Genomic DNA, 8,065 nt, shown 5'->3' with positions numbered 1-8,065 from the left:
TCCATGTTGCGACTGAGCTGATCTCTAAAGATTTTGTCCACCAACTGCTGATAGGTGGCCCCTATATTTTTTCGATCAAAAGGCATTATCCTGTAATAATAAAGTCTACGATTAGTAACAGAAGCTATTTTCTCCTCATCCTCAGGCATCATGTGGATTTGATTGTAGCCCACAAAAGCATCCATGAAGCTGAGGAGTTCATGCCCCGATGTGGCATCCACCAAGTGGTTGATCTAAGGCAAAGGATAGCTATCCTTAGGGTAGACTTTGTTGAGGTCGACAAAATCAATACAGATGCACCATTTTTCGTTTGTCTTTTTGACTAACACAAGATTTGCTAGCCAGTCTGGGTACATGACCTCCCAAATAAAATCGGCTTTGAGAGGCTTATTGACTTCCTCAGCTATGGCCTTTTCCGCTCCAGGGCAAAACTTTGCTTCTTTTGCTTTACTGGCCTACAAATTGGGTCCATCCTTAGATGATGGAATATTACCTCAGAATTGATGCCAGGCATGTCTGCAGCAGACCAAGCGAAAAGATCTACATTCTCCTGCAAAAGATTAATTAGCCAGTATTTGGTTACCTCATCTAGATGTGAGCCAATTTTCACCATCCAACTCGGATTCTCCTTCCTTAGCGGGACATCTAAAAGGTCCTCGGTTGGTTGGGGACGTTCATCAATCATGTCCTCCCAAGCATCCAAGCCTATCGGGAGCTCGAGCTAGATCTCTACTGGGGTCGGTTGATTCTTTGCTCTCAGTTTGGCAGTAAAGCATTCACAAGCTATGGCTTGGTTGCCTTAGATCTGTCCTACTCCATGCTTGATCAAAAACTTCACCATCAGATGGTAGCTTGAGACGACAACTTTCAAAGTTCACAGGTTAGGACGGTCGAGGATGGCATTGTAAGCCGAGTGATGTGGGATAACCCTAAAGAAGAGAGAAAAAAATCAATCCTAATGATCAAGCTTCCTTCTGTTCGTCAACAACAAATCACGTCCGGTCAGGAGCTCATTATTCTCAGGACAGACAGTATAGTTGTCTATACTCTGCTCAGGAGGCATGATTGATTGATACAAGATTAAAGTGAGATCAATCTAAATGATGCAGACAAATATCATTCTAGAGATCAATAAATAACTAGCAATAGAAAAGTCATAAATAGATAGTATAAATTAAACATGCTTACGAGTAAATGCAAAAAAAGAGATATGAATGGAATGAGAAAGAGTAAACATTAAACCCATGAGAAAAATCCAAGAAGATGATAAGAATTCGAATCATGGTAGTTAAGAAACTATCCTGACTATGGCTCTTAATCTTTTAATCAAACAGATCCATCAATAAAGAACTAGATCTTTACCAACATCAGATCGAAAATAAAAAAATATAAAATCAAAGATCAACTAAGAAAAAATGAAGGTCCTTGACAGCATATGATCTGTAGAATAAAAGATCACTCTTTTCTCTTAGCACGATAGATGAAAATTTTGAAGGAGACAAATCTCTCTTAGTGGCTAGGCTTGCGTGGGTAGATGGTGGAGTCGAATCAGGGTCGTAGGAACACTGGATCTTAAGTAGATGAAGGTTAAAGAGATAGGATAGAAAGTGGGCCTCACACCCTCCCCTTGTGGGGCAATTTTTGTTGGGTCTTATACCTTCTCCCTCTTGGAGTGATTGACACAAGTATTTGTGAAGTTTGTAAAATCATTTATTATCCTCTTCATGAAAGATACAAAGATTTATATATGACTCTAGGGGTCTTATTTCTTTAAGAATCTCTTATCTTTTACAAGAAAAAAATCAGTCCTCCACAAAAAAATAAAGTATTATGTTTGATTTTTTAAAAAAATAATCTACCATGAGAAAGAAATCAGTCTTCAATAGAATAAGTAGCCAAGAACTCTTAAGGAATCTTCGGAAAGAAATGAAACTCTATATGGGCACTTGATGCTTGGCACAACTTGGCATGAAAATCTTTGGGCATGGCACACGCTGGCATGCATATTTTTTTCTTGGGTATGTGGAGAGTGGTGGCTCCAAAGGTGATGTGGATAAATCCAAATATGGCTATATAGATCCACAGCTAAATGCATTAAAAACTTATTGACTGAAAATAAATAACTGAAGTATAATCAATCTAATGGGGCTTCTTCGATCCAAATCGAATCCACATCATGTCGCTGACTTCTGATGGCTCTAGTGTCCACACCAACTCTCTCGAGGTGGGGAGAACTCGATCCTGTCGAGTGTGGGTCGATTCTACTCCGATGACACTCAAGTAAATCAGGATCAATGCGCTGCAGCTCTTCTCGAGTGATCCAGATATCTTCAGACTCCAGTCGACCTCTCTATCTAACCAAATATCGCTAATAGCCTCCACTTCTAGTGGAGAGGATTTGCTCATCCAAAATTCTCTCAATCTGATCGTGTTTTGCTGACATTTTGGTTGGTGGACGCTCAGGGACAGGTTCGCTCTCAAAGATTGGTTCAGGCTCAAATAGCTCATTAGGTATCTGAGTTGGTTCTTTATAGGCGATAAGATCTGTAATGTTAAAAGTAAAGCTAATTTCAAAATCAGAAGGTAAGTCTACAACATACGTATTTGATCCGATTTTCTTTATAATCTTAAACGGATCTGCTCCTTAAGCATGTAACTTCTTCACAATTATGGGTGGGAACCGTTCAGACCTCAATCGAACCATCATATAGTCTCCCTCTGCAAACTCTTGGGCACGTCGATAAGAATCTGCATTCTGTTTATAAACTTTATTGCTAATGCAAATTTTTTTTACTGATCTCTTTATGTAGACTCTTGACATGCTATGCAAATGACTCTGCACATTCGAAAATCCTAGCATGCATAGGCAGTGGGATGAGGTCTATTGATTTTCTAGGTTAATATCCATGAACTACTTCAAAAGAACTTATGCCAATGGATCTATTAACAGAGCTATTATTCTTACTGGATCTCGCCACGGCTGAACCGGCACGAGTATCATCGGCAAAGGCCTCTTCCATACGAGTATACTTCTCCATACGGACAAGCATATCCAGAAGATCCTGGGGATAAATCATAATTAACAACTTTTTCAAATCGTTCTTCAGTAGACCGCTCATCATCGCGGCCATCGCAGTCGACTGGTTTAAGTTTTGAACCTTCAAGATCGCCACGTTGAACCTATTCATGAAAGAGCGGATCAACTCGCCCTCCTTTTGCTTGATGGTATAAAGGTAGTCGAACTGCTTCTGTTATCATCGGTTGCTGATGAAATGGTCGATGAAAGACCGGCATAAGTCTTCAAAAGAATGGATAGACGTCGGCCTCAAACTTGAGTACTACTGCTGAGCGGCCCCTTTGAGGGTTGGAGGAAATGCTCGATAGAGGATTGCATCATCTGATGCTCCCTGAAGAAGCATGGCTACCTTGAAGTTCTCCACATGATCGATGGGGTCGGTGGTCCCATCATAGACCTTCAGTTGAGGCAATTTGAAATACAGGGGGAGTGGTTCCTGCACAATCCTCGGGGCGAAGGGCAGCTGGCTGTTATATCTTTTGTAAGACAGCATCGAGGAGCCATTATTGTTGAGGACCTTTTCTATTTTTTGGCCCAACTATTGGACGAATTTCTGGAATCACCTTTCAAAATCAACTTCACGGACGATACCAGTCTCGAAGCATAGGGGAGATCGACGTCCGAGGGTTGAATTATGGTCCGACTGTGGGCTTGAAGATCGCTGCCTGATCGACTGCTGGATCTTAGGGCAACTTTGATGAGTCAACCTCTTCTCCAGACTTCGAAGAGGTGCCAATGGCTCTGGTTGAGGTGGTGGCTGCAGAGCCACAGTCAAAGCAGGATTCTATGGAGGCGTCGCTATGGAAGGCATAGGTGGCACCAACAAGGGAACTGTATAACGCACCACTGTAGAGGGTGCAGGGACAGCTTGGAGAGGTTGTGGTGCCACCTAAAAGGGTGAGAGAAAGATTTGGACCACTTGAATTGCAATCGTTGGATGTTGAACTTGCTGAAAGAGCTGACCAAATTGGTCAGTCATGATTGGTGCTGGCTGGGTCGGTTGAATCGATGGAGGGACGATCAGTTGAACTAGTGGAGAAATTTCTAGCGCCAGTAGTTGAACTTGATTGTCAGCCTGACTAGCCGCCTGTCCGAAAGTGGTGACATTGGAAAGCCGAGAAGATATCCGTCTTTGAGCTATAAATGCGAATGTAGGCTCTTCCTCTATCTGTTGTTGCTGAAATCGATCGAGGTCGGAAGAAGGACATCTGATCCTCGTGCAGGGATGCTGGTGTTGGAGTGACCTGCAAGACAAGTCTCAAACTGGAGGTTGTGGCTCCGATGAGGACCCTCCGACACTCAAGTCAGAAAAGAAAAGAATAAAAGAGCAGCAACAGGTTCTTTGAGAGGGATTGAATTGGACTTACCTGGGTCCTCGGGACTCTGATTGTTTATATAGAAGGATGTCAGACAACTGAGTTATTAGCTGTGACATCGCACGATCTCGAAATTGTCGAACTATTGGACATACCAAACTGGATGAGATAATTCAGCCCTTAATCGCTCCCGTAAGATCAGGGGAGACGGTTACGTCAGATCCTATTTATTCAGGATAAATAGATATCGTGCATGTTGAAGAGATAAGTTGGCTGAGGTGATGAGAGCAGCTCATACACAGGTTAGACCTCGTAGATGCCTCAGCTCAATATGGAGACGAACTCCTCAGCTCATAAGGTGGTCGGCGATCGTGTTGTTGATCCGAGAACTTAAAATATCTTGTGACGTAGTGCTGATCCGAGGCACTCACGATAAGCACCGTAATACATAATTAGAAATATCTCATTCTATTGGTAATTTAAAATAGTTAGACCAAGTTGGGCTTAAAAGTAAAACCTGAGCGCATCAAGTCATTGGTTCTCCCAAATTTTAAATTTTAATCTGAGTTTGAAACAACCGATTTTCTCGAATTTGCAACCCGATGTCATGGCAACCCTTTCACTTATCTTGGCATTTCTGTTTCTCTTAAAAGAATCGTTAAAAGAGATACCTCTGAGCTGGTTGACAGAACTCATAGAAAGATGGTCAGATAGAGCCATATGTTTCTCCACCATTCCAGTTAGGGGTGGCAAACAGATCGGATCGGTCATAAATAGGTCGGATCGTAAACGGATCGGATCAGAAAATAGTCAACCCAAATCCGACCTGTTTATTAAACGGGTCAAAAATTCAAATATGAACCCGACCTGTTTATTAAACAGGTAACTCGACCCGTTTAATCTATTTATTAAATAGATTAAATAGGTTTAAGAGTTAAACAGGTTAAACGGATCAAGTTAAATGGGTCAGAAACAGGTTAAACAGATTTTAAACAGGTTAAACGGGTCTTAAATGAGTTAAACAGGTTAAACAGGTCAGGTTAAATGGATCAGAAACAGGTTAAACAGGTTAAATGAGTTATCTGACTCAATCCAACCTAAATATTAAACGGATTAAACAGATCAGATATTTAAAATCCATATCTGACCCACTTATTAAATGGGTTAAACGGGTTGATCTATTTATGATCCGAATCTATTTAATCTAAATCTAAATTTATTTATGATGAATCAAATATGAATCGAATTATATTTTATCGGTCTTAATTTCAGTACGAGACTCCATGGAAATTAGCCCACGGACGAGGAATAAGCCCGGGATGATGGTTGGCTGGATATCAAATTTTGAGCGGGCATAGGGTTCTTTGCCAAAGACGATCAATCGTTTTTTCGCGTAAGGATACAACCCCAACCCAATACTTTCATACCCGGAGGTAATATTAATGCGGTTCCCTGGTGATGAACCAACCATTCTTCACCGGCGGCGGCGGTGGCGGCGAGGGCGACTGGACCCTGGAGGCGCTGGAAGACGTCACCTTCGCGATCCACTAGAACACACAGCAGACCTGCACCTTGGCCGATGACCTCAGGTGGCTGGACCTCGCCGCGGAGAGCGAGTACCGGGACTTCCCTGCCGACCAGATCGTGATCACCAAGGGGTACTCGCGCATCGTGGAGACCCTCGCGGCTGCCATCCCCCCAGGCGTGATCCAATCTGGGCGGCGGCTCCGCCACATGGAGTGGTGCCCCAATGGAGGCGGGAGCAGCGGCCCCATGAGGCTCCACTTCGAGCAGGGTTACACCCTGATGGCTGCGGATCATGTGATCGTCACGGTATCGCCGGGGTCCTCAAGGCAGGGATGGAACTGGGGAAGGAGGTCGGCTTGGGGTCGCCGTTGGGCCCCGATGTGGTGCTCTCCCTGACCCTTCCGGATTTCAAGTGGGGTGCCATCAGACGGCTGAGATTCGGCGTGGTAAACAAGCTCTTCATGAAGATGGACGATGATTCGGAGCAGTTCTTCCCGTTCCTCCAGATGGCGTTCGACAAAGCAGAGTTGTCAACGAGACACGTAGCGAAGATCGCGCAGTGGATGAGGAGGACGCACTCGAACTGCCCGATCTACGGCAGGTCAAGGGTGTTGTTGGCGTGGTTGGGCGGGGAGGAGGGCATGGAGCTTGAATTGCTCAGCGAGGAGGAGATCATTCGCGGTGCCCTCGCCATGCTGGACGCCTTCCTGCCTGCCATCCACCCGTGGAGCGCCCGGATGAAACGGAGTAGCTGGGCCAAGGATCCGCTCTTCTTGGGCCCCTATAACTATGTGGCCATCAGACCCAGTGGCAACGATCTGAACCTCATGGCAGAGCCGTTGCCGTATGGAAAAGAGAAATTCTTTGTGCACACCAGATCGCTTTATGTAATTGATTCATATAATTATCATTTTTCGATGTATATATAATGTCTGTATTTCAACTTTTCATTTTAAAATTTTGTAGGACGAAAATATATATACTCTTTGAAAAAATTATGACATCCTGTATCAAATTATGACTTTCTGTATTCAAGATGTCATATTATGTCTTAGGATGTTAAAATATAGAAGGAGCATTTTTGTCCGACCACTTTTCAACGCACATTTAATGTCTGCATTTTCACTTTTTCGTTTGAAAATTTTGAATGATGAAAATACCCCTACTCTTTAAAAAAAATTATGATATCCTATGGCATATTATGATATCTTGCATTAAAATTATGACTTTCTGTATGTAGGATGGCATAATATGGACATAAAATGCCATAATTTTTTACAAAAGATAGATTTTTTCGTCATTCAAAATTTTCAAACCAAAAATCAAAATTGTAAGTATTAAATGTATATTGGAAAGCGGTGGCTACGTAGATCAATCACATAAAGCGGTGCTTGGATTTTCTACATCACTCGTGGTGTAGAAAGAATTTCATATGTGAAAAAATAGATAAGAGAGAGAGAGAGAGATAAAGTGATAGGAAGGCAAAGGGAGTGAGGGAAAGGGTGCCGTCAAGTCAGAATCAGATGGGCGTCATTATTTCCTAAGCTGGGGAGGGGAGGGGGGGAGGGATATCGAGGAAAAAATAGTGCATTCAAATCATGGTGAAAAAAATCTTTGAACCTATTTTACCATGTAGATGAGTAACGGAGCAAAATAATATCGGACAGATCTGATCACAGGTGGGTTAAATGCTAATTTTCAAACCATAGAAGACATAATAAAATCGGAATTAACCTGACATGAGGAAATTATGATCAGCTCTTTTCTTTTGTTTTATTATGTAAATAGCTATAAAAAATGACCAGAAGCATGTTTGGATGGATGCGTATGAGGACAATCGTCCTCACTATGTAGGGAGGTGATGAAGACCGAATTCAAACTAAAAAATTTCTGATTTAAGAAACATATCCAAGATATGTAATCCTAAACAAACAGCATCATAAAAGATTATTGATTGCACCAGGAATTAAATATATGCTCCCAGTCTAAATCCAAATGAGTCCCCTATCTTTTGTCCATACCCGTGCAATCTACCAGCCAAATCTATTTGGATAATAACATCGAGCATAACATCACCATTTGTTATGAAGGGATAGATCAAAAACGAACATACAAAGTTGGTAGCATAGAATCCAAGACAGCAACA

The 8,065-nt window shown here is 42.4% G+C and overlaps 1 pseudogene; it reads left to right on the top strand.

The window, feature by feature from the left end:
* The first annotated feature begins 5,850 nt into the window (after nt 1–5,850).
* On the top strand, nt 5,851–6,848 carry LOC140855304 (polyamine oxidase 1-like; annotated as a pseudogene).
* The last annotated feature ends 1,217 nt before the right edge of the window (nt 6,849–8,065 follow it).

This window comes from Elaeis guineensis, chromosome 2 (assembly GCF_000442705.2).
Source record: "Elaeis guineensis isolate ETL-2024a chromosome 2, EG11, whole genome shotgun sequence".
In the NCBI taxonomy this organism is placed as follows: Eukaryota; Viridiplantae; Streptophyta; class Magnoliopsida; order Arecales; family Arecaceae; genus Elaeis; species Elaeis guineensis.
The sequence above is the reverse complement of the archived record's forward strand: the minus strand, read 5'-3'. Positions and strand labels throughout refer to the sequence as shown.